Source organism: Lactuca serriola, chromosome 5 (genome assembly GCF_051521515.1).
Source record: "Lactuca serriola cultivar US96UC23 chromosome 5, Lser_US96UC23_V15, whole genome shotgun sequence".
NCBI classification, from domain to species: domain Eukaryota; kingdom Viridiplantae; phylum Streptophyta; class Magnoliopsida; order Asterales; family Asteraceae; genus Lactuca; species Lactuca serriola.
Window position 1 is genome coordinate 144853560 of NC_136412.1, and position 16952 is coordinate 144870511.

Genomic DNA, 16952 nt, shown 5'->3' on the forward strand with positions numbered 1-16952 from the left:
ACATGCTTTGAATCCAAGACTTCTAATGACTAATTAGGAATAAGAACAATATAAAATCAGATCTAGAAGTTTACCTTTGAATCTCTTGTTTGATCTTGTTGTCTTGGAGCTCTAGAGTCACAATTGTCACTCCTCTAATGACTTACAAACACCAACTATCAAGGAGGATGATTTGAGAGAGAGAGAGAGAGGAGAGGGAAGATTCGGCCAGGATTTTCTTTCTCTAGAAGAGGTGCCGAATCCCCTTGCTCTAGGGGTCTATTTATACTTGTAGACTCCTTAGGGTTTCACCTTTAAACCCTAGTTGGATAATCTTTCCTTAAAGCAATCCAAATCCTTATCATAGATAAGCCTTGGATGATTTGAGGCTATCCCTAGCCCTAGAATCCGTCCATCCTCTGTCCAATAAGGATTTACAGTCTAAAGTGTAACTATCAAACAATTGACTGTTTATACCCTCTTATTTAATTAATCTATTTAAGTCACCAAATTAATTCTAATTAATTCTATTACTTATATTAATCAAATAACAATATTATTATTTCTTATATATTATTCTCATAATATATTAATAATATTTATTCTCTCATAATAAATCATCCTATCAAGTTGCTATGGTGAAGGCAACCCAAAAGGACCATGCACAATCGGGTCAAATACTTGCCTAATATAGTTGCAGCCTTACACACTATTCCAACAGTCTCCCACTTGGATAAGTCTAGTAACTATATGCACAAGTACAATACGATTTGCAATCATAGCTCTCAAAGACGCTGTCAAACTCTGATCTAATCAATCTTCTCCTTTAGATAAGGGATCGTACAGTCCTCTGTTAGATATCATGCTGACAATTCTATGGAATGATTAGTCAAACATTTAGGTTTCTCGATCTCCGATTTATTCGACATAGAACTTAATCGAACACATCAATTCAGTTCTGACCGGGCCCGACACATAAGTCAAATCAAATCATCGAGCGGCCGAGATATCGCTTTTACCCTCTTGGAATAAAAGTTACAGATAAACTTCGACTTATATGCATTTACTTATTCATTAATCAAGTATAGACAACAATGCGTTTTATAACACCAAGTTACTGATGCGTTTTCGCATTATCAATGTACAACCAATTAACAAATAATAAACCATATATCTAGGTTTTAAGACTATATGATATTATCGTCTTGTGATCACCCTTTTATATCATATTCCATAAGGTGATTCCAGCAAGCACGGGTCTGTTCCAATGCTCAAAACCAGTTCATAAGCACTCATGAACGATGCAACAATCTTTTTCTATGTCTAATACCATTTAGACAATCTACACACCAATTCATGACAATCTTCATTCATATCTACTTCCAACATATGAACGATTGTGGATAATTTGAATAATTCGATTATTCTTAATAAATTCAATTATTCTGGAAGTCAAAACCTTCAAAATGAAACAATGGTTAAACAATAAACATAAGACAGTGACATTACTCATAAATAAAACTCCGTTATTTAATCATCAAATGTTAATTACATTTATCTATTGCATGTTTCTATCTAATATATGCTAATATCATCCTTCAGCCCAATACTCCTAGCATGCTGCAAGTGCTTGACCCTACTTAGTCCCTTTGTAAGCGGATCTGCTGGGTTATCTGCTGATGATATCCTCTTTACTACGAGTTGTGCTTCTTCTACACGATGTCTAATAAAATGATATTTTCTGTTGATATGTCGTGATCTACCATGATCTCTCGGTTCCTTGGTCAAGGCAACCACTCCTTCATTATCACAGAAAATCCCCATGGGCTCCTTTATGGGAGGTACAACTCCAAGATCACCGATGAAGTTCTTCAGCCATATTGCCCCCTTCGACGCTTCGCTCACTGCAATGTACTCTGATTCGCACGTTGAATCAGCTATGGTTTCCTGCTTGGAACTTTTCCAAGTCGCTGCTCCTCCATTCAAGGTAAAGACCCAGCCCGACTGCGAACGGTAGTTGTCCCTGTCGGTCTGAAAGCTGGCGTCACTATACCCTCGCACCTTCAAGTCATCACTCCCTCCGAGAACTAAGAACTATTCCTTCGTCCTCCGAAGGTACTTAAGGATATTCTTCACCGCAATCCAATGGGCTCTGCCAGGATTCCCTTGATATCTACTAACCATGCTCAAAGCAAAGGCTACATCAGGGCGAGTACAAGTCATAGCGTACATGATTGAGCCAACTGCGGAAGCGTATGGTACTCGGCTCATTTCCACTATTTCAGCTTCGGTACTCGGACTTTGAGTCTTACTCAACTTGGCATTACTTTGTATCGGTAATTCTTCCTTCTTTGAGTTTTCCATACTAAAACATTTTAGTACCTTCTCTAAGTAAGTGTTCTGACTAAGTCCTATTAGTCTCTTACTTCTTTCTCTCACTATCCTTATTCCCAAAATATAGGAAGCCTCTCCGAGGTCCTCATAGCGAAGCACTTCCCGAGCCAGGACTTAATCTCCTGCAGAGTCGGGATGTCGTTTCCTATGAGTAATATGTCATCGACATACAGAACGAGGAAGCTTACTATACTCCCACTGGCTTTGACATATACACACGACTCATCTTCGCTTCGTACAAATCCAAACTCTTTGACTTTCTCATCGAAGCAAAGATTCCATCTACGAGATGCTTGCTTAAGTCCATAAATGGACTTCTCAAGTTTACACACTCTATTCGGATGCTTCGGATCCACAAACCCCTCTGGCTGAGCCATGTAAACATCCTCAGCCAACTTCCCAATAAGGAAATCGGTCTTGACATCCATTTGCCAAATCTCATAATCATGAAATGCGGCAATCGCTAGCATCACTCTAATAGATTTTATCTTCGCAACTGGTGAGAAGGTCTCATCATAGTCAACTCCGGGAGTTTGAGTAAAACCCTTCGCGACCAATCGCGCTTTATATGTGTGTACGTTTCCATCCACGTTGGTCTTCTTCTTGAAGATCCATTTGCACCCAACGGTCTTACGTCCGGGCACCCAACAGTCTTACGTCCGGGCACATTATCAACCAAATTCCAAACTTGGTTATCCTAGATGGATCGGATCTCGCTATCCATTGCCTCTTTCCATTTTGCAGACTTCGGGCCTGCCATGGCTTCCTTATAGCTATTAGGTTCATCAGGGTTTATTAGTGTACCATCACTAATATACGTGTCCCCTTCGGTAGTAATATGAAAACCATAAAACTGGGGTTGAACTCTAACTCTTTCGGAACGTTTAAGAGGTAAGGACTCGTCAATTGGTTCAACTGGAGTTTCCTCCTCAGGTTGAGTGCCAGCGGTAGAGGTTCCTTCATCTATCGACTCTTGAATCTCTTCAAGCTCGATTTGCATCCCACTGTCTCCTTGGCTTATTAGTTCTCGCTCTCGGAAAACTCCTTTCCTCAGAACGAAGACAACATTGTCCTTCGGTCTATAGAAGATATATCCAAAGGATTTCTGCGGGTAGCCGATGAAAATACATCGCTCACTACGGGGTTCGAGCTTGTCATGAGTATCTTGTCTTATGAAAGCCTCGCAACCCCAAACCTTGATATGTGCCAACGAGGGAGCTTTACCCGTCCACATCTCGTGAGGTGTTTTGGCAACCTTCTTAGTAGGGACTCGGTTAAGGATATGGGCGGCAGTCTCTAAGGCATACCCCCAAAAAGAGATAGGTAGTGAAGCACGACTCATCATAGAGCGAACCATATCCAATAAGGTTCGATTACGCCTTTCTGCCACACCATTCAACTGCGGTGTCCTAGGAGGCGTCAATTGTGAAACTATTCCACACTCCTTGAGATAATCGTGGTATTCAAGACTTAGGTACTCTCCTCCTCGATCGGATCGAAGCATCTTGATTTTCCTGCCCAATTGATTCTCCACTTCATTCTTGAACTCTTTGAACTTTTCAAAAGTTTCTGACTTTTGCTTGATTAAGTAGATATACCCATATCTACTATAGTCATCGGTAAAAGTCACGTAGAAGCGGTTCCCATCCTTCGTGGTTGATCTAAACGGTCCACATACATCGGTATGTATTAGGTCCAATAGACCCTCACCCCTTTCGCAAGTACTTGTAAAGGGTGACTTAGTCATCTTTCCAAGCAAACAAGACTCGCATGTGTCATCTTCCCTAAGGTCGAATGACTCCAACACTCCATCCTTTTGTAGTTGGGCTATGCGTTTCTTGTTGACATGTCCAAGGCGACAATGCCACAAGGATGCCTTATCCATACTATTGGAAGAATCTATGTTCAAAACATCATTTCCTAAGTTATCAACCATCATAACAGTTTCATAAATTCCATTACATGGTATAGCTTCAAAATAAAAGACACCAATTAGATAAGCTAAAATAGAACCATTCTCATTATTAAAAGTAAATCTAAAACCTTGTCTAAACAAACCATGAAATGAAATGATGTTTCTAGCCATTTATGGCGAATAGCAACAATTGTTCAAATCTAAACTTAAACCATTCCTAAGAGCTAAAGAATACACTCCAATCTTGGTCACAGGCGACGATCTTCTGTTCCCCATGATTAGATTTATTCTTCCAGCCGCCACATCCCTATTTCTTTTTAGTCCCTGCACATTAGAACAAATGTGGTAACCACAACCGGTATCAAGAACCCAAGAAATAGCATGATATGAATCGTTAGATTTAATTGTGTATATACCTGCGAAAGATGGCTTGATCTTTCCTTCCTTGATGGCTTGCAGGTACTCTGGGCAGCTTCTCTTCCAATGTCCTATCTTGTGGTAGTGGTGGCACTCTACCTCCTCTGGGTTAGGGTAGGGCTTAGAAGGATCAACTTTGGTCCCACTAGAAGAGGCACCATCTCGGGCTTTAACCTTACGATAGTTCTTAGACGAAGCCTTCCTCTTCTTTCCCTTTCCTTGTCCAATAGCCAAGACAGGAGCAGTGGGTGGATTAGGAGTTGGTGCAGCAGACTTGTCCTTGAGGTTGCTCTCAGCGACCTTTAAGAGACCTTGGAGTTTGCTTAGGTTGACCTCTTCTTTGTTCATGTGGTAGGTCATCCTAAATTGATTATAGCTTGGAGGCAAAGAGTGAAGCACCATCTCGATCGCCAAGTCTTCCCCAAAGTCAACATTCAACTTGCGAAGACGGTCGACATACCTTTGCATCTTTTGCAGGTGCACGGTAAGAGACTCTCCATGACCCATCTTAGCGGATATGATGTTAGTGAAAATCTCATAACGCTATGGTCTCGCGTTTTGGTGGTATCTCTTCAATAAGTCTTGATGCATCTCGTACGGGTACATGTCCTCATAGGACTTTTGGAATTCGGAGTTCATAGTGGCTATCATGATGCAATGTACCTTCGTTGCATCGCGCTCATGAGTTTCAAAAGCGGTCATTTCAGCCGGAGTAGCGATTTCAGGGTTAATCTTCTCGAGCTTCTCATCGAGGACATACTCCTTATCCTCATAGCGAGCAATGGTGCGAATGTATCTTATCCATTCGCTAAAGTTCGTCCCATCGAAAGTGACCTTTTGACAAAGGCTCATCAATGTGAAAGAACTAGCAGCAGCGTTGTTTGCGTTCGACATCTACAAATAGAAAGGACAAAGATAGATTAGAATATGAATCCCTAATTATCACCCAATAACAAAAATTATGGCTAGGATCCAACAACGATATTTACATATTAGAAAAGGGATGCCGTAATCCAACATGCAAATAATATGAAGGTAAGTGAATGACGATTCACTAATTCTCCACCATAAAACACAACTCTAAGTCCTAAATGTATTGAGAATTCCTAGGTTTGGATGAGATTCATTGAAACTATTCAATGGCATGTTTAAATCTCGATATGCCCCTCTTGTTTGTGACTGGGATATCGAGGATCACAATGCGGGTGTGAATTACCATGCAAGTTCACATGGTGCCTTCATTGTAACGATCACCTATTCGATGTGCCGATAAACCACACACGCTCCATCGAACTATGATAAACAATGAATCACCCTTTGCCACCTTTGCTTAGAACCAATTAGTGTGCCAGTAAACTAAACACGCTCCACTAACATCTTAGCAAGGGTGTAAAGTGTAATTTCATGTGATTGCATCAATTCACTTTTCCTAAAGTAACGAAGATTGGGAAAATTTAACAAAAAATGTATTTACTTTATATTTCTTATTATACTTTTAATGAGAGGATGTGGTTGCCCTATCCTACCCGTTCGGCTAATGACCTTCCACCGATCAAGCAAGCGGTGGGTGTGAGTGTACACCCATTAAGCGTCATTTTATAGGCCGCAACCTTATACCCACCTTATAGATCGGCTTCGTGAATGAGGCCTACTAACGGTAAGACTAGCATTTTAGTTATACATATATATATATATATATATATATATATATATATATATATATATATATATATATATATATTAATCCTGTAATATTATATTAGTATAGGGTTGTATTTTAAACTCTTAAAAATCTAGGGTTTGAAATTTAAATTGTCTAAACGTTTAATCACAAAACATAAATTTCAAAACTTGAGGACAAGTTTTTAAACATTTAAAACATGGAGGATCAAATAACAAATAATTTTAATTAACAATTCATTCCATAATTATCCATATTTGATTTATTCAAGATTTCTTGCAAGATAATTACCAATTTAATCAAAATAATTAATTAATTCTCATATAAGGAAATTAAATATTTTATTAGTTGATAAATATCTTTAATTAGATCAAGATTATAGTCATATATATGAAAAAATCGGATTAAGGTTGATCTAATATGATAAAGGCAAGTTTCCATAAGATAATCATAAAAAAAAAAACCGAATCTGGCCTTTTTTGACTCTTGGACTCGCCGAGTACACCAAGGGACTCGCCGAGTCAAGCCAACTCGCCGAGTCCATGATTCAGAAACATAAAAATCGAATTTTTTCAAGAAAGATTCAAACAAACAACAACAATTTAATAGAAACCAATCTAGGCTCTGATACCACTGATGGGTTTTAGCCATAAGAACTTTCCTATGTGCGCATGCAAAACCCTAATGCTTGGATCTAGGCTTTCTAATTAAACATGCTTTGACTCCAAGACTTCTAATGACTAATTAGGAATAAGAAGAATACAAAATCAGATCTACAAGTTTACCTTTGAATCTCTTGTTTAATCTTGTTGTCTTGGAGCTCTAGAGTAACAATTGTCACTCCTCTAATGGCTTACAAACACCAACTAGCAAGGAGAATGATTTGAGAGAGAGAGGATAGGGAAGATTCGGCCAGGCTTTTCTTTCTTTTGAAGAGGTGCCGAATCCCCTTGCTCTAGGGGTCTATTTATACTTGTAGACTCCTTAGGGTTTCACCTTTAAACCCTAGTTGGATAATCTTTCCTTAAAGCAATCCAAATCCTTACCATAGATAAGCCTTGGATGATTTGAGGCTATCCCTAGCTCTAGAATCCGTCCATCCTCTATCCAATAAGGATTTACAGTCTAAAGTGTAACTATCAAACAATTGACAGTTTATACCCTCTTATTTAATTAATCTCTTTATGTCACCAAATTAATTCTAATTAATTCTATGACTTATATTAATCAAATAACAATATTATTATTTCTTATATATTATTCTCATAATATATTAATAATATTTATTCTCTCATAATAAATCATCCTATCAAGTTGCTATAGTGAAGGCAACCCAAAAGGACCATGCACAATCGGGTCAAATACTTGGCTAATATAGTTGCAGCCTTAGACACTATTCCAACAATACTTACTTGAACTCGACTGATTGCATGCATTACACCCCTTGTCTTAAAAATATTTTTAAAAAACTCATTTTCTTTTAGAAGATTCTTTTAACACCTCAGTTTGACTTTAGACACACCTCGAAGTGTGCCCAATTCCCTTAAACCAAGGCTATAATGCGAACTTATAACATTGGAATAATACGAAGTAAAAAATTAATTTAATTAAATGATAACCATTCATTCATTTATTCCAAAAGACAATTAGAGTAAAAGTGCTCCCAAATGATCATAGTAAATCGTAAACAGTCAAAGTAGAATAATCTCCAGGGGATGCAGTGCGAGCAAGATGGGCCCTTCCATTTGAAACCGAAAATAATAGAAAACATTTAAACACAAAACCGTAAGCAAAAATCTTAGTGAGTTCCCTACAACACCACACACCAAACATAAAAGTAAGAACCTAAACTAGGTCTACTTCACCCCTTCGGTATATTTAAACCGGTACTGGGTGTATTTCACCCCCTTCGGTATCTTTCAACCGATACTGGGTCTATTTTACTATATTGAGTATCTTTTAATAGGTACTGGGTTTATTTCATCCCTACAGCTAAGCATATAATCATACTAGCAAGAATCACAAAGACAACAAACACATACATGCATAACAATAAGTTTCACGAAGGCCAATACTATCCTAAAACATAATCCAGTGGGTCAGTATTGGTGCCTTCGACCCACATGTCTAGTGAGCAGACTCACCTGAAATATTCAACAGAATCCCTACAGCTACCTCAACAACAAAACAGCCAATCCAAGCTTCCTAAAAGTAAACCTTAGACAAATACCAAATTTGACCAAAAGTTAAACTACTCAAAAAAACAATGGTTAAAGCAAGGTCAAATTATCAATCAACAACTTCCACATCAGTTGCCATATCTTTGCAGGCTAAGGCCAAAACAATCGAAGGCACCCCAGTTGCCATATCTTTGCAGGCTAAGGCCACATCGTGTAGACTAGTTTGAACAGCTCAAACAAGCTTAATCCATTTTCTTCTTATTTTAAGAGCTCCAAAGCTTAGATCTGGTCTATTCCAAAGTCTTAAATGGTAATGTTTCGAACTTTATCCCTTGAGTCATCCTAATGGGCCAAAACTCCTAACCCTTAGTCCATAATATCATCATGAAGCATGAGTTACTCCATTAAGTTCTTAATCGCCCAAGACACCCTACCAAAGTTTCAAGAAGACCTTCATACCCAAGATACACCATAAAAATATGTGCTTTATGGATATGAATGTCCAATGCATTTCTCACCCCAAAATAGGTCAAATCCAAGGAAGATAAAGGGATCAAACATACACATGAGGTCAAAACACCAAGGAACACGATATCTGAAATATATAACCCAAAATGGACCTCAAGGATCCATAAAGTTCACAAATTTATCAAATACATTCCTTCAAACTCTCAAAAACATGAAGAAAAGTCCTAGATCTAGAAGCCCAAACAAAAAAGCTAGAGACTTGAAAACTCATAAGTTCCAGAATATGCACAAGATGACGATGAAGATCTTGCTTGCAGAATTAATGGACCAAAACACCTTATTCTCCTTCTTCAAGGAACCAAGAATGATAAAATGGACAAAAAAAATATTTAAAGGAGGATAGGGTTTTGAGGTAGAGGGTTGGCGGCTGAAGAGGTTGACCTAATCCTCTAGAACTTTTGTTTAAATATGGGAGGTAACGCTAAATTTATGGGCTTGGGCCAGAATAGCTACCACACCGTGGCCACCTATTGCCACAGCGTGACATTCATTAAAATATGCGGCCATTTCTTATATGCCATGTAATGGGCATCTTTGGTCCATGATAAATATTAAGCTAAACCAACCAGGAACATGAGTGTTACACTTGAAAAAAGAACAAGGCTAATAGAAAGATGCTTGAAGAAAAGTATTTAGATACAATGTAATAATGTAATAAGTATATTTTAGGAGTATCCTATAAAGGCATATATGTCATGCGCTGGATATAAAAGGACTGGAAATCCTTGAAATATTTAAATTTTAGAAGAAATATAATATGTATGGACCTATTTACGTATGAGAGCTTTCTATTAATATCATAGATCAGTACTTACACATAGAGATTAGAACATAGAATCCCTACAGAAATCAATAACAAAACAACGAAGAAATAAAACTTCAACCTAGGTTTCGTCTTGTTATAAAAGAAGAAAAAATAAACACCAAAGAGATGAAATTGAAAAATTAGAAGTAGAAACAACATAAACCAAAAGATGAGGTGATAAAAGGGGGAATACGTTATCACAACATAAAGCATGGATCAAACAAGGATTAAGAAACCGGTGTTCTGTAATAAGAAAAAATCCACGGTCGTAATTTCAGGACGATATTCTTTAAACGGGGGGAGAATGTGAGAATTACGATAATTGTCACCAATCACCGATTGTAATAGGACTAAAAAATGATGAGATTGTAAACACAAGGCTTAGAACCTTGGTATAGAAGAGAAAATAGTCCAAAATATACGCAAATCGCATATTTAAGTGCATAAAAATTGCATTAACTAGAATAAATGGGTAACGTATTAAGAAAGTACGTTCTGAGGAAAATTCAAGGATATAAACTTCGTAAAAATCTAACTTCGATTAGATGATTTATGATTTTTGTAGGAAGTAAAATCATGCGTGTCAATAAATTTCACAATTTTAAAGTAATACTAATTAATTGGTTGTGTTTCGAATATAGTCATTAAAAGGAAAGCCGTAGTACTCCTCGAGATAAGATCTTAGAACCAAATAAGGTAAAAAACAGAGTAAGTAGGAAGAAGATATGATTTTTGGAAAAACATAAAATACCAGTTGAAAATGGAAGTTGGAATTAGCTAGAACAACCTAAAGGAAGGTTGTTGTATTCAACAATAGCTACACAAATATATAAAGAATGTCAAAAACAAGATTCATATGAGGTTTATAAAAAGATTATCATTTGTAAATGGAAACAGTTTTGAAACTACATGCAAATGTTAGGATATTAATATGCATAGTAGTTACCCTTCCTAGGCTTTAAGAATAATATTATGCCTAGTTGTTATAATGCCTACGATTATACCAAAGAATTTTACTTAATTTTTATGCTAGCCTATTCCCTAGAATAACAAAATTTCTAGTTATTATGATAGGCAAATTTCAGGATAAGCATTGTACACAGTTGTTATTCCGCTCTAACATCCTAAAAGTACCAAGAACCTAATAATTATTTTATAGATATGGAATAATATATATGTACCAGAATAATTTTGGAATAAACTATATCAAAAGGAAACATAAGGTTAGGTAATGTACTTAACTGTACGATGGCTAATATCCTACAAAAGATATCAAAGAAGAGATTGCTATTATATATATGAGGTTAAATGTGTGTGTGTGTTGTATATATATATATATATATATATATATATATATATATATATATATATATATATGAATAATTCTGTAAGGAAAAGTATATTAAAGGAGCAACTAAAGAAAGAATAACAAATATAAATAATCATACTTCAAAAGGTTTATCAAAGTATGTGTTAAATGAGACGTATTATTCAACCATAGCTGACTGATATTTGACTACCCCAAACCTATAGTCGTTAACCTTAAGTGGGTGTTAAAGGTATGTATAAATTAATACTATATTAGCACTCCCACATGCGGTTGCTAGCTACAATTCCAACAGTCATAACTTTATAGTCTTTTTCACGAAGTCCGATGAAGTGTTGTTGCAGGGGAATTTCATGTCATATAGCTCAGTTATAGGGACTAATTGTAACACTACCCACCAATGTTTTTAAATTAAACTACCTGTAGGAGAATGCCTAGGAAGTAATTAAAGTATGAAAAGAAAAGATAAACAAACTTATCTGTATGAAAGGAGTAGATACAAGACACTACTAGAAAAACAGCCATTTACGACGCTCATTGCGCGTTGTAAAAGGCTCAGACGACGCACAAATGCGCGTCAAGGAAGGCCCTGTCATAAAGAGAGACGACGCGATTTTGCGCGTCGTCTATAGACGACGCACATTTACGACGCTCATTTACGACGCGCAATTACGACGCGCGTTTACGACACGCAATGCGTATTAAGGAAGGCCCTGTCATAAAGGAAGACGACTCGCATTCGCGTGTCGTAACCTTACGACGCGCGTGTTAATGACACGCAATGCGTATCAAGAAAGCCCCTGTCAAGAAAGGCCATGTCATAAATGAAGATGACACTCATTTTTGCGTATCGTAAATTTAAATGTTTAAAAAAATTATATATTTATTAATTTTTAAATTAAATTTGCATTTAATTTCTCATAATATAAATAAAATACTTTTTTGATAGATTTAATAATTTTCAAATTAAATAACACATTAAAAGTCTCATAATATAAAATAAAATGCCATAAACAATAAAGATAATTCATTGCACTAAGGACATTGTTAACAAAAGAATATAACATTATATACCATAAGTACCCTCAAGTAATCAATCTCTTACAATGTTACTAAAAATACCCTCAAGTAATCAATGTCTTACAAAGTTAAGAGACTAAGTTGGTATGTAATATGGCACTAAGAAGCCCAAGAATTGTTTGTGTTTTTCCTGTTCCTGGTGGATCCTACATAGACAAAAGGTAAGAATTAACATTTTCAAAGTACAATGCCTCAATAAGGAAATCAATGGTAAAATGCAAATCTGAATAAGAACAAACTTTATACATATATACATGGAAGTATTGTAATACACAATAACAGCAACAAATACCAAATTACCCTTTGCTTACCTTTTCTTATGGCCACCTCCAAAAGTGAGAATTTGATAAAAGATTTAGGTCACGCATTCTCTCATCAAGCTCTGTATCCAAAAGTGAGAATTTGATAAAAGATTTAAAAAGTGGGAAAATATCAAGAATATAGAGGATAAGTTCGCGTGTCTAGTCATCACAAGTTTCTAGAACCTTCTGGACAACGTAATTTCCAAAAGGATCTTTCATCATTGCCTATAGTTTTGTTTTGCATTACAACAAACTCAGTTACCAAAAAGACAATTAATGCGTTTTTTATTTTTACAAAAAAAAAAAAGAGAGAGAGAGTTGCTGTCCTGTAATGGCTCATTTTCATCAGTGGAACCAAGCATTTCGTTTACAAGAAGTTGGCGTTCATCTGGGCTTCCATAAGTTAAGCATTTCTCAACAACATTTGAAGCAAACTTTTGCAGACTCATCTTCACTATTTCTCCTGCAATCTTGTTGATGATAGCTGATCGCTCATGGGGTTTACCATGTTGTAGGACATGCTAATTATAATCAAACAATAACATTATATCAATTAATTCAATCTCAAATCACAAATAAAAACATATATATATATATATATATATATATATATATATATATATATATATATATATATATATATATATATATATTCAAAAGGTGAGTGAGTGAGTACCTGAATAATATAATTTCCATATTGGTCTTGTGCTAGAGTGCAAATCGAGTTCATGATTTCATCCATTACAGCTTGTGTATTTCGATCATCACAGTGCTCCAATACCCTCTGTTCATTTCACATATAAGAAGAAGAAGAAAAAAACAGATAATGAAAGTTATTATTTTTTTTTAAATATATGTTTTACCTGAATGACTCGACATCCATAAGGATGTGATGAAAGAGAAACAACTTATCCAAAGAAAGAAGAAACTATAAACTGAACACGATCTTAAGGCACACATTCAATACATTTCTGGATTACATGATTACCATTCTGAGCACGAACACATTTCATGATTGAACCATCAAGCTCAGCCACCATTTCTGTCTGTTGATCAACTTCAACAACCTCCAATGCCTGAGTATAAATCCATGTTATGAATTATTCATCTATATGGGATGACTGATCTTTAAGAAAGATTATGTGCTTTTTGACAAATAAAAAAAATCTACCTTCTGAATAACTCTACAACCATACATTTGAAGGCTAAGAGGCAAAACATGACCGATGAGTTGACCAGCTAACTCCCTTCTTTGACTTTTGGTCCCATGCTCAAAGAACTGAAAGTGTATGTACAAAATGTTTAAGTATACAACACTGTGAAAGAATTAGACATGAAAGGATGATGAATGTACCTTTTGTATGACATAATTTCCAAACACATCAGTCATCAAACTACGTGCATGAGGGACAATTTCAGGAAATATTATATTCTTTTCTTCAACTGTGGCCGATTCAAGCTTCTGCTGAATAAACCTGCTTCCATATTGATCAGTACTATAACATAAAAGGGAAAAAAAGAAAAAGAACTGAGTCAATGATGCATAAGTCATAACTGAATATGAATGAATAAGAGTAAGGCTGAGTTTGCATACCTAAACTCAATCACATGATCAACAACATCAGAGAGTTCAAAAGACTTGTTTTTGTTGTTCTTGAGCTCATCCAACAATGAAGAAACATATCTTCTATCTAAGCTCATATCACCTTCCGGATTCCAAGATCCAGAAACTCCACCCACTGAATTTCTAAAAGCAGGAGCAAATTGTTGTGACAACTGTCTGGATCCAACTGATGAACGTGTAGAATTTTCAAGTAAGTTTCCTTGATATGGAATGCCATGATTATATGTGGGATTCCCATATAGATGATTTAAGCTTCCAGATCTTCCAAAAAGTGGTGAACTGTATTGTTGGTTATGGAATTATAAAGTCTAACAAATTACCTAAAGCAAGGTGATTAATCGGAGCAGAGTATCTAGCAGGAATCTGACTAGAACAAAGAGTATAGTGTTTTTTTTAAATACCTGCAATGGAACTATGTTGACAACAGGCTGTAAGCAGTCAACAACAAGAGGAACTTGAATTAATTTGCAATATAAAACACCTTCAATGCACCAAAGGTAAACAATAATAGGTTCACCATCATCCACACATCTATTAATTCTAAAATCTTTATCCCAGAAATTTCCTTTATAAAAAAATCTTTTCTTTTACTAAAACAAAGGTGAAGAAGTCAACAATGGCATGACATTCCATTTTGGAATCTACGACAACAAAGTAAACAACTGAGTACACCACATTACATGTTTAATCAATTAGAAAACTAGAAAAATAGATAGTAACAAAGTGAGCGGGCACCACACGTAAGTGTTATCAGCCTTGAATCTCAGTCCAAAACCAATAAAATTAGTTTTTTTAAACAGACATGAAAATGATAACCATAAACAATATACTGCTACTTATCATAACCCATATCATATATTCTAGATAGAAGATATGAAGTAATAGTAAGGCGTAAGCATCTGACTAAAAAATATTTAAAAATGAAAAGCTCATAAAAGAAATAAATGAATTTTGGATTTAAGCCCTTTACCTGGATAGATTCCAAATTAGCATTCAGACAAGAAACAAATAATAGAGTTGTAATTTGGACATAAAATTTACTGTTTTAGCTATTCTATGTCAATTCTTTCATTTATGTTACAATTAGAAAATCACAGGCTAGCTTATATGAAAGTTTCAGGGATATGTATTATGCCTAATGTCTCTCCATACATACATACACTTCATGTCACATGAGTTATCTGAAAGATTCATGTTTTTTTTTATAAAACATTGAAATATTATCTTTATGTTGTTGAGCCTCCTTGTACCCCTGTATCATTCAATCACAAATAAGGTGGTTATGATGGATTCTTAGCTAACTCGGTCATATTTTCAACAAACCCTTAACCAAATCCTTCATTACATATATTTTACTTTCCTTTTTCTCTATCTTGTTCACCTATATCTCCAATACCCTTTTTCACCCTAATGTGTCGATCTCAATGGAACATTTTTAGCTAAAAAGTAAGAAAAATGTATTCACAACTCATACCATTTTGCAAGAAAGGCACATACATGAAGACAGGGGCCATGATTCGATAATCAAATATTGCAAAACTCAGTGAAGCAAATAATCAAACACTTAGTGGGCAATAAAAATCCAACACATTAAAATAAAAAAAATAATAAAAAAAAACTTGCACCAGACATGGAAATAAAAAATAAAAAGAAGCTTGAACACAATAAAAAGGAAGTAAGTAGTTGGGGATGATGATGAACAGTTAGTGATGATGGATTTATTTTCAACATATGATTTACCTTGAGATCCAAAATTAGCATGAAGAATAGGAATCACTCTGATAACCATGTTGCAAAGACTTTCCCACATCATTATGCTTGTCAAAATAAGAAATTACATCAATGAAACTGTAAAATAACATGCAATTTAAGAAGCAATTAGCGTTAATTTTGAATTGGGGAAACAAACCTTAGTTCTTTTTTCTTCGCCATGGAAAAGCACACAAACAGAAGGATGTGTATGATGTTTTCCTTCAAGATCTTCGCCTTCAAAGGTACACGATTCATCTCCATTTTATCATGCTTCCCTACCGATTCCTAATCGAAAACCATGATTTCTAGAGCTTGAACTTTAGGAGGGGGAAGGAAGGAAGCATCGTAACTAGAGCAAGAGGGAAACAAAAATGGAGGATAAAAAAAAGCGGGTTTTCAAAATGCTTGGGGATTTCATTTTCCCCAGTATCTACTAAAACCCTGGCCTAGCATGTGCTAGAGAGAAGGGAGGTGGCGATGGCTTAGTGATTACAGAGAGACGGGAGGTAGAGAATGAAGGGAGATCTAGAGGAGAGAGTATCAGAGAGAGGAGAGTGGATTGCAAGGATGAAAGATAGATAGAAGATTTCAAAACAAGGCGGGTTTTCAAAATTTTGGGGATTTCGTTTCCCCCTTGTCTAGTAAAAGCGCATTTCATTAAAATTATAAAGCGACAGGTAAAGACGATGCGCGTTTAAGATAAAGCGCCCTGCGTGTTTTTAATTTTTTTTTCTTGAGACACAAAATTAAGGGCACGCAGTAATGCGTGACGCAAATCCTAAATTTTTTTGAAGAGATGACACTATTTTAAGGGCACGTCCTTTTGCGTATCATTAATCAGCGCGTGTCGTAAAAAGCGCGTCATTAAAGGTCTATTTTCTAGTAGTGAGATAAGTACGGATTAACAAATTTATCCTAGGAAAAAGGAGATATAAAACATATAATAAAAAGATAGATACTTTCGTAAG

General features: G+C 35.8%; 1 pseudogene; it reads right to left on the reverse strand.

The window, feature by feature from the left end:
- The window catches only part of LOC145049852 (uncharacterized), a 66807-nt pseudogene extending 50562 nt beyond the window's left edge, over nucleotides 1-16245 (reverse strand).
- Nucleotides 16246-16952: the final 707 nt, after the last annotated feature.